Here is a 15429-nt window from a genome sequence, read left to right as displayed (position 1 = left end):
ACAAACAAATAAAGATGAAAATATTATGATTTGATCTATATTCAGTCACTGCAGTTCTCTCTGGATGTGGATGGCACTTTCCATCACAAATCTATTGAAATTGAAAGGAACACATCTAGCTATCTGACAAAAACAAAAATTTTTGACAATATGTTTTCTTTTCCTTTCCTTCTCCAAGTCATTTGGCTTTTAAATTGCTTTGTTTAAGTATAAAGTATGAAACATTTTACCCAAACATTTTTTATCTTTTTCTAAAAACTTTTTTTCTTAAAAGGAAACTCAAAAGGAAATAGCAAAACATTGCTTCTTTGTGCATCAGTAGGGGCCAAATGTAGCTACATATCCAGTGACCCGTTCTTCCTTCTGTTTTCTAAATCCTGGATCAACTCAGAACTACCTAAGGGAAACAAGAATTTCAAAGGATGGAGTAACCATTTTCTTCTTTATATTTATTACTTGTACTCTTGGGGAGAAAAAGGGGGGGTAGAAAGGAGGAGAAGAGAGAGAACATAAGTCCAAAATCTTTCCATAGAGTAAGTAGATTGCTTTTTTGTTAAAAGGAAAATGTCATTCTTATCCGTTCTGCCCTTAGACAATCCTGGATGTATTAAAAAGGAAATGCAACAAGGTTTCCATTAGAGCTAACTTTCTATTCAAAAGTAGAAGGCTTCCCTTCAGAGTCTAAGTTTCTCCTAGTTTCCTTCCGGCACAGACCATGGATGGTCTGTAGGAAAATTCAGGAATGCTATTCATATAGAACAAAAAACAACAACCTTGAAAAAAATTTCCTGAAATGTATGAGTGTTCCTAGTTTCACATGATGCTATAATTCACGCACTAAAAGAGGGTGAAAATTGTCATTTCCTGGCCCTTCTGATTGTGGTTTTTCCAGTGAGGAGAGTGTTCTGACTAATCAATTTTGCTTTTTCTACTTTGAGTCCCCTGTGCTGCTAAAAAGGGAGAATTGAGTCTGGCATGGGGGATGGGTAGGGGAAGAAGGTGGTTCTGAGAGGAAACAACAGCCTTGCAGAGATCACACAGTTGCTCTTGGTATCAATCATGTCTCCTTATTGTGAGATTTAAAAACAACAACCTGAACCACCTACATAAACCAGCACTGATACACGTGGCTGCTTGTGACTTAAAGAATAAATAAGGCATAAGCTGCCTTTCTATCTGATAGACGTTTCATATTAAAGAGCAAGCTGTGATTTCAGACAGAGGTCTTTAGAAACTCAGAATTCTATTCTGAAAACACCAGTGACACTGATGATAAATATTCTAGGATTTTTCTCCTACATAAATTGATTTCATTCAATGTGCTTCCTGTCCCTAATATTCAGAGGCCATAGCCAAATCTATTTTGATATTTGCTTTTGAGGATCCATAACATAGCTTATAGATGCCAGTCTGCAGTATGGGGTTATTCCAGCTAAGATAGAAGACACCACCAATTTAAATCAGTCCAAATGTGGTTCATTTTGTATTTATTTTGTATACCTAGAGGTCTTCTTGGCTTCCTTCTAGTTTCAGTTTTACCAAAACTCTGAAAGAAGCTTTTCCTAATCCTTCTTAATGTTAGTGCCTTCTCTCTCTTAATTAATTCAGGATATATCTTGTTTGTATCTAATTGTTTTCATTTTGTCTCCAGATTAGACTGCAAAGTCCTAGAGAGAAGGGACTGGTTTTTTTCTGCATCCCTAATATTTAGCCCAGTACTTGGCACATAGTAGGTGTTTAATAAACTCTGCTGGAGGTCTTTTTCTATATATTTATATATGTACATCTTGTTTCACCTGATAGAATTAGGAGTTCCTTGAGGTCAAGTAACTTCTCAGAGCCAGTTTTCTTATCTGGAAAATGGGAATATGGATATGCCAACAACTTCATAAGACTTCTATGAGTTATAATTAACTATAAAAAATAAATTAACCATAGTTATACAAATATAAATTTAAAAAATATTTTCCTTTCAGTCACACATCCCACAATTGCAACAGCATCCTCCCATTATCTTAAAATCAGAGTTCAATGTAACAGTTGCAAACATCAGGCTATAATAATAAACTAAAAGGGGAAAAAATACATTGTTCCATGGGGTCTTGAAACCTGACACTCCCAGAGCCAAGGTTCTAGGACTCTTTCTTCAGGGAATGACTCTTTTGAGAATTAATTTGAGGAACAAACTTCCTGAATGGTCGTCACTAATTCCAGTGGGTAATAAACCCCAGATATTTTAGGAAGAATTTTAAGGAGTTTCACAATTTCTTTCTTTTTTCTCTGATTACTATAGTTCTATATGCCCAATTTGAGGATATATAGCTCTTACAATGGCACTTGGGCCCAATGAAAAAAAAATAAATGGAATCAAGTCCCATTGTTTTCTAGAGAAGATACTTACCAGTAAAACTTAAATCCACCTTGAATGAAAGGTAATGACTGATAAAAATCTGTCAAGTAGCAGAAGGACAATTAATGGGACATTTTCAAATCCCAACCAAGACTAACTAGGTTGTTTGCTTCAGAGCCTTCCTCATCAATTTTGAGTTATTCAGGTGATCCTTTAATTTACCTGGAAGCTTTAGAGGAATCGTGTCAAAAATTTTGTAGAAGAATTAAACCCACAAAGTGATGTTACAATGCTCACCAAGCTTATTAGAGGGGAAAATTGAAAAGGTTGCTGCCAATTATTAATAAGGCAGATGAGCTTGAGATGAGAATAGAAGCAAGTGGACTAAAAGAAACAGATCCAAAAAATTCAGAATGTAAGATGCTAAAGAGGCGCACTGTATATGGGTTACTCTTAAAAGTTCTTAGCTGAGTACCAAAAGCTCCTATCAGGTTGATGTAATGGAAAAGAATTCCACTTAGGAGTAAGAGAATTTTAGCATCTCAGATTTGGAAAGGATCTTAGAAATTATCTAATCAAATCCCTATCTGAATGGCTTGTTCCTAACCTATAATATTCTCCAAACTCCCTGACCTGGGCCCTTAAGATCTTCCATTTATTGCTGCAGTAGGAGAAGTATCTGTTTTATGTAGGTGGGCTGATTTCCTTTTAGGGAGACTGAGAGGCTGTTCTCAGGATTGTTATTAGGTTGACTTCCTTGTCACCTAAGCCTTTAAGGGCAGGTGGTGTTAGAGGTTTTAGTGGAATTCCCCCTGCCCTGTGCAAAATGGTTTAGAATTTTGGTCAGAATTCCTTGTGGGTCAGAAATGCCTTTCTGACCTAACTCTGATGATTGCTGTGCTGAAAATAGCCCAGAATTTTTGCCTCATAATCCCTCTATTCTTCATCCTCATCATGATCCATATTTATTTTAATCCTCAATCCTTTGCCCAAGCCATCAACCATTTATCTGCTATACTTTTTTCCCCTTTTCTATTTCAATCTCTGGTGAAAGAACTTGATTATGTTTTAGTTGCATCTGAGTCTTCATTTGGGTTTTTCATGGCAAATATTAGAGTGGTTTAGAACTCATTTTACGTACAGGAAACTGAGGCAAAGTTGGAACTTGCCCAGGGTCACCTCATATCTGAAGCAAAATTTGAAATCAAATATTCCTGATTCCAGGTCCAGAGCTCTATCCACTGCACCACCTAGCTGCCTTATAAGGGCACTCTACACTCCACTCTCTGCTATCCTTCACCTTCAGTTCCATTGTCCCTTTGGTCTAATTATGTCTCATGTCTTGTCAATACCCTATCCTGGATCATTCTTACCATCTATCTTCGTTACTCCTATTCACATACTGCTAAAATGAAGCTGGAAGGATTTTTAAAAACTGTGCTGACTGGGTCTACTAAAAATTTATATTCCAATACCAACTGTTCCCTCATCAAAGTTAGACAAATATTCTCTTCCTCCCTAATTAATTTGTTTTCCCACTTTCCATAGTGATTATTCCAAAACTTCTCATCTCTCCTCAAACTTTTCATGACAACTCTTCCCCAAACTTTCATCCTCTCTAAAAAGGATACTTTACCAAAAATTTGAGATTATCCATGGACAAATCTCCATTGTAATTTCACAAAATTTAGACATTTTCTTCTACTCTCACTCTGGTCTCAGATGAAAAAAAACCCTCCTTCTTCTTGCCCAGGTATGTCCTTGAATTCTTTCCCTCCTGACTTCCTCAGCAAATTACTTCTTCTATCAACCTCTTCCAATCCACTAGTTCCTTTCCTACTACCTACAAACATGTCCTTATCCACTATCTTTAAAAAGCCTCAGTTGATGTAACCATCTCTGCTAATTATCATCCTACATCTCTTCTTCTCTCTATGGCTAAACCCCATAAGAAAATCTTTTATAATGCAATCATCTGCTTCCTCTTCTCACTCTCTTTTAAATCCTTTGCAATCTGACTTCTCACCTCATCATTCAACTGAAATTGCCCTTTCCAAAGTTACCAGCGATCTATTAGTTGTCAAATTTAATGGTCATTTCTCAAGCCCAATTCTCCTTGACCTCTTGGAAGCAATTGATCCTGTCTATCACTTCCTTCTGCATACTTTCTAAGTTTTTGTGACATTTCTCTCCTGTTTCTCTTTTATGTCCAACTGATCCTTCTACTCAATCTCCTTAGCTGATTCTCCATCTGTGTCATACCCAATATCTGTAGGTGTTTCCCAATATTATGTGACATAGTCTATGCTTTAGACTTAGGGAACTCATAAGCATCCATTGGTTCAATTATCATGCCTCTGAAGCTAATTGCCAGACCCATATATTTGTCCTACTCTGCTGAGCTACAGTCATGCATCTCCAACTACCTCTTGGACATCACAAACTAGTTCTGTTGGCCTCAAACTCAACCCATCCATAATAGAATTTATCTTTCCTTCTTCAGAACTTGTCCCCTTCTTACTTTTCTAGCCATTTTATACTCTATTCCACTCCATGAATTCTATAATTAAGTTAGTCTTACCTATTTGCAGCCCTTCAAACATTGTTGTATATCTTCCATCTCCACGCCTTTGCACTGTGTCCCCTATGCCTGAAATACTCTGTCCCTGTATCTTTACCTCTCAGTTTCTCTAATTTCCTTCAGGGCTCAGCTCAGATCTTGTCTTCAGTAAGAAATCTCCCCTAGTACTCCTACTTATTAATACCTTTCCCTTTCATATTGCCTTCAATATCTCAGAAAATATCTTCTATGTATTTAGTCATTTCGATGTTATCTTCTCCATTAGAACATACAGTCCTTGGCAGGAACTGTTGTGGTTCTTTTGTTTTTTTTCTGCTTTTTTTTTTTTTTTTTTTTTTTTTTTTTTTTTTTGCCTTTCTTTGTATCTCCAGAGCTTAGCAATTACTAAATATTTGTTGATTGATTGACAATCCTTCCTGGGTTCCCTCTGTTGATATAATTTGTTTTTGCATGAATCATTAGAAATGAGTATTGGTCATCAGGCTGGACAAGTCTCAAAGACTTTAGTGCATTCCAGACACTCACCTCAAGATGTCAACTCAATCTATTTTTAAATGAAGCTAATCAATAGCTGCCTTTTTCATTGGAAATTAGAGATGTTTTTTCCATTCTTTTCATTCTTCCCTATAAGAGGGAAACCAACCCTAATTTTGTGCATGTATAGTTGTTACTTGAAACTGGCAGAAACATAATCATAAAACAATATTTGCACACCCTCTATACTTGCTAAAATTGAGAGCTTCTGTTCTCAGGCACTTTTTGCTTCTGTCTTTTGCTTTTAAGTTTTCATAAATAACTAGCATAGCATACTGCTGTTTGACTTGCCCATTTGCTGTGCTGCCTCTGTCTGAGTGAACCTCTATTTATGGCTGGCTTTACTTTTTCTAGGGCTTAAAAAAACACACCTTGCTGGGTATTTTCCGTGAATTTCCTCTTCATGTTTGATTTACTCCTCAAAATGTTTTGGTATGCACTACACACCTGTCAGATTGGCTAAAATGACAGGAACAAATAATGATGAATGTTGGAGGGGATGTGGGAAAGCTGGGACACTGATACATTGTTGGTGGAGTTGTGAGAGAATCCAGCCATTCTGGAGAGCAATTTGGAACTATGCCCAAAAAGTTGTCAAACTGTGCATACCCTTTGACCCAGCATTGCTGTTATTGGGATTATATCCCAAAGAAATACTGAGGAGCGGAAAGGGACCTGTATGTGCCAAAATGTTTGTGGCAGCTCTTTTTGTTGTGGCTAGAAACTGGAGGTTGAATGGATGTCCATCAGTTGGAGAATGGTTGGGTAAATTGTGGTATATGAAGGTTATGGAATATTATTGCTCTGTAAGAAATGACCAGCAGGAGGAATACAGAGAGGCTTGGAGAGACTTAAATCAACTGTTGCTGAGTGAAATGAGCAGAACCAGAAGATCACTATACACTTATAACAACAATACTGTATGAAGAGGTATTCTGATGGAAGTGGAAATCTTCAACATAAAGAAGATCCAACTCACTTCCAATTGATCAATGATGGACAGAAATAACTATACCCAGAGAAGGAACACTGGGAAGCGAATGTAAATTGTTAGCACTACTGTCTATCTACCCAGGTTACTTATACCTTCGGAAGCTAATAATTAATGTGCAACAAGAAAATGGTATTTACACACATATATTGTATCTAGGTTATATTGTAACACATGTAAAATGTATGGGATTACCTGCCATCAGGGGGGAGGGAGTGAAGGGAGGGAGGGGATAATTTGGAAAAATGAATAAAAAAAATAAAAATAAATAAAATAAAAAAAAAGTTTTGGTATGAAATTAGCAAATTTCTACCAATCAACTCACAAAAATAACAATTCCCCTTAGTCCATTATCTTTCAGAAGGTCTTATATGGGCATCTAACTTCTAGCTATTCACTTTCTGTTTTATCTCACTCTAGGTCAGACATTATATATTCACATCTAGTCAGAAAAGTTGATTTATGATTCTAATTCTGTATACTCACTAAATCCAAAGAGAAAGAACATTGTAAAGTTAAAGCCTCATACAAATATAAAATATCATTAGTGTCACTTTTTGATGATCATTAACAAAGTCATACTCCAATGCCAGATGATGATGATGATGATATATGGTAGCCTCTTGTTTCTGGAAGACTATAGCAACAGATACAATACAAGCTCCAGCAAGTCAAGTTTGGAGTAGTCTACTTTATGACTTATAAGTTCTTGGGGTCTTTCAATGAATTCCAAGGACTACAAGAAGAAGAAGACAACAGCAGGTCAGCCAAGAAGAACAAAGACCCTGTGAACAAGTCCAGGGATAAGGCTAAAAAGGAATGGTCCAAAAGAATGTACAAGACAAAGTCAACAATCTGATTTTTTTTAACAAAACAATCTATTACAGATTCTACAAGGAGGTTCCCAAAAATCAAATTCATCATCCTGGGGTTATATTCCTCCAGGAACTGCTTAGTCTTATATCTAATCAGACATGGTTGCCAATCACAGAGCATATGATCTATACCAGAAATATCCAGGGTGGAAAAGCTGACAGTAAAGATTCATAAAATGGTTTGGCAAATTTTATGCACATAAAATTATTGAATTAAAAATAAAGTATAGGAGAGTACTAGTCTGCTGGCCAACTGGGTGTCTGTGGATGAGCTAAAGGCTGGGCATTAGGATAGCCAACAGATGATGAATTCTTTTAGTCAGAGCAATTCATTCAGCTACATACTAAGGCTGTGACTTGTACCAGTAAAAGATTATTCATTCTGATATAATAACGTAACTTTTGAACTACTGGAAAAGCATGAGCATGGTGACCAACATAGACATGTCCTAGACAGTAAAAAAAAAAAAAGTGATACTCTCAAATCACTCTCTCTGCATATCTTATAATATGCAGCACATAATAGCAATAGATTGGACTTTATATTGTGCCAGCTGAGAGTGAGATAAAATCTCAAGAATAGTGTAAAGCCAAAGGATGTGGTAATAACTGGTTGTAAAAAGATATGCTATAGAAGAGCTAACAGTGAAGAAACCTTTTGGCTGCAAACCTATAATCCAAGTACCTTGGCCTGGGATATGCAAATTCTAGGCTACTTTGAGTATCTTTGAGGTTTCCTCAAACATAAGTTTTTCTCAAAATATGGTTCAATACTTATAGATATTCATAGAACTTGAAGTCACTGGCTCTTACCTCAGATAAGAGTCTAGAGAGCTGAGGAATGCCAAAATGATTACAAATTCTCCCAAAACTAGAAACTTAGAGGGCAATGCAATATTTGTGAATTTGTGAATTATTTTGGTATCATCTTCCTTTGGCTAACCTCTAAGACTATGGCTTACATATGGTAGCCACTTAATAAATGAATAGTTGAATTCAATTGAATGCTTTACGTACAATACCTGACCTAACTACCAGATAAACATATTTTATGATAGCATAATTTGGACTTCTCTTTCTTCCCTACCCAATACTAAGTAATTGTGGGATTTAAATGACAATTTTTTAAAATACAATAATCACAAAGGTCACTTTAAAAACCATAAATGATCTCAATCTGTATGTTTCTGTCTGTCTCTGTCTCTTCTCCCTCCTTCCTTCTCTCCATTCAAAGCAATGGCGATATAGATCTAGTTAAAAGTAGATGGTAAGAAGGGTAGGTAAGGAAGGCAAGTAGAAGAAATTGAAGCATGATCTGGGATTAAAGTTGTTTTAATCCACTCACTTTTGGAACCATCAACTTGGTGCCATATTATCCTCATTGGTGAGTCAGTCAGTATAAACACACATGGTCTACTATATTTAGTCAGACCATGTTTCACACTCCATCTTACAATTTAACTTGATCATCCAGTGAGACAGTATTTGTAAAATCCTTAGCACAGCACATTCTAGGCACTTAAATGCTTCTTCCCTTCCCCCATTTCCTTGCTCTCTGCCCTGCCACCTCTCCTTCCCCCTTCATTTCCCATAAGCCTGGAACAGTAATCAAGCCAACACTACTATTGCTTCTGAAAAGGAAGCTTTGTGCTTCCTTTGTGCAGAAACTTGCCTATGATTCCACTGACCTTCCCAGTGATTTTCTAAGCCAAAAAAATTGGCCACTACTTTCTAATATCTTTCTCTTATAATGTCAGTTAATTAAACGCAGGAACTGAATTGACTTTGTATTTGTAACCCAGCACTTAGCATAGTCATTTCATTGGCATATAGTAAATACATAAATTTTGCTTATTTTTCGTTCATTCATTCATTCATTCTCATATATTCATTTACATGTTCTCACATGTGCACAAATGTTCTGTATTTCTGATGTTAATCTAGAGTATGAGGTCAGAGTGGGTAAGAGGATGACTGATTCATAATCAAAACCACCAGATAGATAAGAGAGATGAAACTACTAAACTTCCAGTTAGGAGGATGATGCAAAATGATGACTAATTCTGAAAGTCAGGTCAATTGGTGCAGAGGAAAGTACAATGGACCAAGGTTTGAATCTCAACTCTGATGTTTACTAGATGTATAACTGGGGGTGACATTTATTAACTTACATTCTTAAGTGCTGTGTAAATGCAATTGTAATTACCTCACAATAATACTATGAGGTAAGTGTTCTAGGCCCAATCAATTTACAGATGAGGAACAGAATGGTTAAAAAACTTACCCAATGTCACACAGGTTTTAAGTACCAGAAACAATATTTAGACCCAAATTTTCTGACTTCCCGGTCAACACTCTATGCAAATTACCTTTTAATTAATCCTTATCCTGAAATAGAGATGATAACATGTGAACAACCTATCTCACAGGCTTGTTGTGAGGAAAGCAGAAAGCACTAAGTAATGTGAGTCATTATTGAGAATAACGGCCATGGGATGGGAAGATGAAAATGTTCCATGAAAGAAAAAAAAAATTCTCACTAAAATGGAGAGCTAGACTGGCTTTCAAGTCAGGAGAACCTAGGTTTAAGTCCCCTCCAGTTTATACAAAATGTCCCTGGTCAAGTCATATATATCCTTCCTATCCCTCAGACACCTAAGGCTAAAAGTAGCAAGAGATCTGCAAAGAAAGTAAGATTTTCCTTACCAGGGAATTCATTACAAAGATGATGTCTGCATGTGGTCCAGGAGATCTGGGGATTCCCAATAAGGAAACTTCCTCTTCCACAGCAAATCATGACCTTCTCTGCAATTTGTAGTCTTAAGAGTTGCTTGGGGGCTACTAAGAGCTTAAGAACTCTGCCCAAGATCACATAGTTAGCTCATTGTCAGAGGCAGGACTTTAACAGCAGGTTTTTATGACTCTGAATCTGGTTCTCTTTTCACTACCCAAGCTGCTTCTCATCTACAGATAATGAGGGCACATGGGCACAAACATATGAAAATATTGGACTATGTATTTTTCCTGTATTTATAAAACGCACAGTAGAAGTTACAAAAATCTAGAACTAGAGGAATACTGAACAGATGCCTGATATATCTCTTGCCTGCATGTGGAGGAGGGGGAGTAGGAGAGGGAGAAAAGCATTTCTTTCTTTTCAGGTAGCTGGCTATCTATGATGTTTCTGAAAATCTCTAAGATCTTCTATTTCACAGTTTCTTTTAGCAACCTGCTTCAATGTTTGATTAAGAAGTTTCACCTTAATCTGTTTAACTCATGCTGCAATTGAAGCTCATTTTTTGTTCTATAGTCTATGAAGAAAGAACAGCTGAGCAATATTCTCCTTAACCTTTCACTTAAGCAGAATTATCGTCATTCTTTTCTCATTGAAACCACTTTTCCATCCCCTTACTCATTTAAGTCATTGTTTTCTAGAGTTTCCAGGCAGATATACACCCACCTAATGGCATCCTCAACTGACCAGAATATGCCTCCTTCATATCTAGCCAAAAAGTTTTATTTGAGAACCTATTGCTTTAGGGACATTTTGTTTTGGGAGTGACTGAAAATTAATCCTTGTATTTGCATTTCCAGTGCTTATCTTTATTGATTAACAACCTTTTACATCTGACAATTGAGGCATTTGTTAGTTTCAAGTCCTTTGAGGACCTTATGAATTTTCTTTTTCTTTAGTGTTTTGACTTAACTTTTAAGTAAATTATTACTACTTACCCAGAATTTCTTTATTAATCAGAAGCAGTTAGGTAGTTCAGTGGATAGACTGGAGTCAGGAAAATCAGAGTTCAAATGCCACTTCAAAAAACATTCTAGCTGTGTGACTCTAGTCTTTTAAACTCTGCTTAAAGAAGAAGAAAATGGTAACCACTTCAGTATCATTGCCAAGAAAACATCCTTGGACATCATTGGTGTGCTATGCTCTATGAGGTCATTAAGACTTGGACATGACTGAACAAAACTATGAGAAAGCAAGGAAAGCTAACCAGAAAAATTGCTTGGTCTTTTGATTCACTTTTTCCTTTTCTTGCCATTAGGAAAATTAGAGGAAAGTATGAATTTTCAGGAAGAACACTTCAGTGCTTTTGAAATTTAGATACTTAAGCCCAACTTCAAGATTTTCCCTGGCTAATCAGACAAATCAGTGATCACCACTTGACCACATGCATGGATGGTAGACTTCAGAGCATTAAATTATGAGCATCATATCTGCCTGTCCCATAAAAATCTCCCCTGAGAGTTTGTTTACAATGCTTCTAATTCCCAACATGTGATCAATCTCTTTGATTTAAGGTCTTGTAACTAGAGAAGGTCCAGGCAGACTACAAATATGTTACCTGAAAGAATTATACTTTAACCTCTTGACACTCATTATCACATTTAAACCCAGATTAGTTTTACTTCTTCATTACTTCAAAAGATCTAAGATTTCATCACTGTAGGTACTCCTTCCATCCAAATAGACCATAACCCCCTTCATAACTTAGTAGACAGCTTCATGGGTCATGCCTTAAAAAAAGACCACTCTTCATCAGCTCCCACAGGTTAAATGATCATATTTTGCAAAAACCTTAAAATGTATATTTCCCTCTTATAAACTTAATTCTTATGTTGCAAATTATCTGCTGGAAAACTTTTATCTATATGTCCTATAATCATATCATTTCAACATGTTTGGGCATGTTATAGATCTCATTAAATTTTCCCTAAAATCCATCCCTCCTGCCAATTTCTGAATTTTCTGTTTGTGGTATACTACTAATCCTTCCAAGTCACTCAAGTAGGTAATTTTGAAGTAATCCTTGACTTTTCCCTCATTTCTTATGCAATCAGATCCCAAGTACTGTCACTTTCACTCTCCATTTTCACAGCATTCATCCTAGTAAAGCCCATTATGATCTCTTGCTTGAATTACAATAGTTTCTAGTCCTGAGTTTCCTAACTTGGAATCCATAAACTTTTTTGTTTTTATTATTATGCAATTCAATATAAATGGTTTCCTTTGGAGTCTCTCTCTCTATATGTATATTTATGTTATATAATCAAAAACTTTATCCTGAAAAAGGATTCATAGGTTTCAATAGATTTTCAATTGAGTCCATGATGGAAAAAAAAAAAAAGTTAAGAATACCCAATCTGCTAGTGAATAAAAATAGCAACCTAGTGTTTGACAAACCCAAAGATCCCAACTTTTGGGATAAGAATTCATTATTTGACAAAAACTGCTGGGAAAACTGGAAATTAGTATGGCAGAAACTAGGCATGGACACACATTTAACACCACATACTAAGATAAGATCAAAATGGGTCCAAGATTTAGGCATAAAGAACAAAATCATAAATAAATTGGAGGAACATGGGATGGTTTACCTCTCAGACTTGTGGAGGAGGAAGGAGTTTGTGTCCAAGGGAGAACTAGAGACCATTATTGATCACAAAATAGAAAATTTTATTATACCAAATTAAAAAGTTTCTGCACAAACAAAACTAATGCAAACAAGATTAAAAGGGAAGTAACAAATTGGGAAAACATTTTTACAGTCAAAGGTTCTGATAAAGGCCTCATCTCCAAAATATACAGAGAATGGACTTTAATATATAAAAAATCAAGCCATTCACCAATTGATAAATGGTCAAAGAATATGAACAGACAATTTTCAGATGAAATTAAAACTATTTCCACTCATATGAAAAGGTGTTCCAAATCACTATTGATCAGAGAAATGCAAATTAAGACAACTCTGAGATACTACTACATACCTGTCAGGTTGGCTAAGATGACAGAAAAAGATAATGATGAATGTTGGAGGGGCTGTGGGAAAACTGGGATACTGATGCATTGTTGGTGGAGTTGTGAAAGAATGCAACCATTCTGGAGAGCAATCTGGAATTATGCCCAAAAAAGTTATCAAAATGTGCATACTCTTTGATCTAGCAGTGCTACTACTGGGCTTATATCCCAAGGAAATACTAAAGAAGGGAAGGGGACCTGTATGTGCCAAAATGTTTGTGGCAGCCCTTTTTGTAGTGGCTAAAAACTGGAAAATAAATGGATGTTCATCAATTGGAGAATGGTTGGGTAAATTATGGTATGTGAATGTTATGAAATATTTTTGTTCGTAAGAAATGACCAACAAGAGGAATACAGAGAGGCTTGGAGAGATTTACATCAACTGATGCTGAGTGAAACTAGTAGAACTAGGGGATCATTATATACTTCAACAATGATACTGTATGAGGATGTATTCTGATGGAAGTGGATATCTTCAACATAGAGAAGAGCTAATCCAATTCTAATTGATCAATGATGGACAGAATCAGCTACACCCAGAAAAGGAACACTGGGAAATGAGTGTAAACTGTGAGCATTGTTTTTTTGTTTTGTTTTGTTTTGTTTTTCTTCTCAGATTATTTTTACCTTCCGAATACAATCCTTCCTTTGCAACAACAACAACAACAAAATTAGGTTCTGCACATATATATTGTACCTAGGATATACTATAAGATATTTAATATGTATGGGAATGCCTGCCATCTAGGGGAGAGGGTGGAGGGAAAGAGGGGGAAAACTCAGAACAGAAGGAAGTACAAGGGATAATGTTGTAAAAAAAAATTACCTATACATATGTACTGTCAAAGAAAATGTTATAATTATAAAAATTAATAATAAAAAAAGAATACCCAATCTGCTATGCCCCAGAGGGATTTTTTTAAGAAGAGAAAGGAAGACTTATTAGTAGAAAAATATTTAAAGCTGAACATGTTAAGGTATATGGAGGTAATATAAGACTATTGTGCTATAAGTAATAATGAGCAGGTGGATTTTAGAAAAACTTGGACTTACATGAACTGATGCAAAGTGAAGTGAGTAAAACCAGAAAATTAAATACAGTAACAGCAATATTGTACAATGATGAACTATAAATGACTTAGCTATGCTCAGCAATACAATGATCTAAGAAAATTCCAAATTCTTCTTTCACAAAATACAACTAATATGGAAATATGTTTTACATGATTGCTCATATATATCCTATGTCAAATTATTTAGCATTGTAGTGAAGAAGAAGATGATGGAGGGAGGTAAGAAATTCGGAACTCAAAGTTTTTTTTAAGTGAATATTAAAAATTATCTTTATTTGTACTTAGGGAAAAAATAATCTCCCTGGTCTCTCTTGCCAGTTCATCCTTCACAACTTCCACAACTGACAAAATTAACATTCCTAAAACAGATCTGACAAGGTCATCCCCTCTTTCTAAAATCTTCAATGGCTTCCTCTTTTGTCTAAGATAAAATGCAAACTCCTCACCCTAGCATTTAATGCCTTCTAGAATGTGGTTGCCTCCCTTGCTAGGCCCCTTAATTCTTCCTCTTTGTGTACTCTCCAATTCAGTCAGACTAGCCTGCTAACTCTTCCTTAAACACCATTCTAGTATCTGTCTTTGCACAAGTGTTCATCCATGTTTGGCATGTGCTCATTTGTTTAAAGCATAGTCCAGGGGCTATCTCTTTTTTCTCATTTCTTCAATTATTAGAATTCTGGCTTTCTTGAAATTACTTTGTATTTCTTTGAATGCTCAAGTACTCTAATGGACCAGTAATCATCTGCTCAATATGGGTATTCCCTCCAACAATACATATTACAACAATTCTTTTCTGTACATCTGATGGAACTCTTGTTGATGTTCTTACATAAAGTCACCATAAGGGATTCTTCTAATGTTGTTGGAGAATTTTCTTTAGTTTTTCTTTCTCATGATCCTGATGGTCCTATATCCATCAATATCCCTTGCTTCTCTTACCTGACTAACCCATCTTTTTATCTGATGGTTGTTGCTCAGTTATTCAGCTGTGTTTGACTCTTTGTGATCTGTTTTGGGATTTTCTTGGCAAAGAATCTGGAATGTTTTGACATTTCCTCCTCCAATGGATTAAGGCAGTCAGAAGTTAGACTTGCTCAGTATCACATAGATAGTGAATATTTAAGGTTAGATTTAAATTCAGGTCTTCCTGATTCCAAGCCCCATGCTCTATTCACTGAACACTGTGCTGCCTCCATTTCTCTTGTACATATTTTTAATT

General features: G+C 35.9%; 1 long non-coding RNA gene across 2 annotated transcripts in view; it reads right to left on the bottom strand.

Annotated features, from left to right (window-relative positions):
* LOC141549321 (uncharacterized) overlaps positions 1–5115 on the bottom strand; it is a 180070-nt gene extending 174955 nt beyond the window's left edge. Inside the window, exon 1 of one of the 2 annotated variants that reach the window (XR_012484324.1) lies at positions 4932–5115. This is a non-coding gene — a long non-coding RNA (uncharacterized LOC141549321). The remainder of the gene's footprint in view (positions 1–4931) is intronic. The other variant, XR_012484323.1, reaches the window with a different exon arrangement.
* Between the last annotated feature and the right edge of the window lie 10314 nt (positions 5116–15429).

The sequence above is a fragment of the Sminthopsis crassicaudata genome, chromosome 1 (genome assembly GCF_048593235.1).
Source record: "Sminthopsis crassicaudata isolate SCR6 chromosome 1, ASM4859323v1, whole genome shotgun sequence".
NCBI lineage: Eukaryota > Metazoa > Chordata > Mammalia > Dasyuromorphia > Dasyuridae > Sminthopsis > Sminthopsis crassicaudata.
The sequence above is the reverse complement of the archived record's forward strand: the minus strand, read 5'-3'. Positions and strand labels throughout refer to the sequence as shown.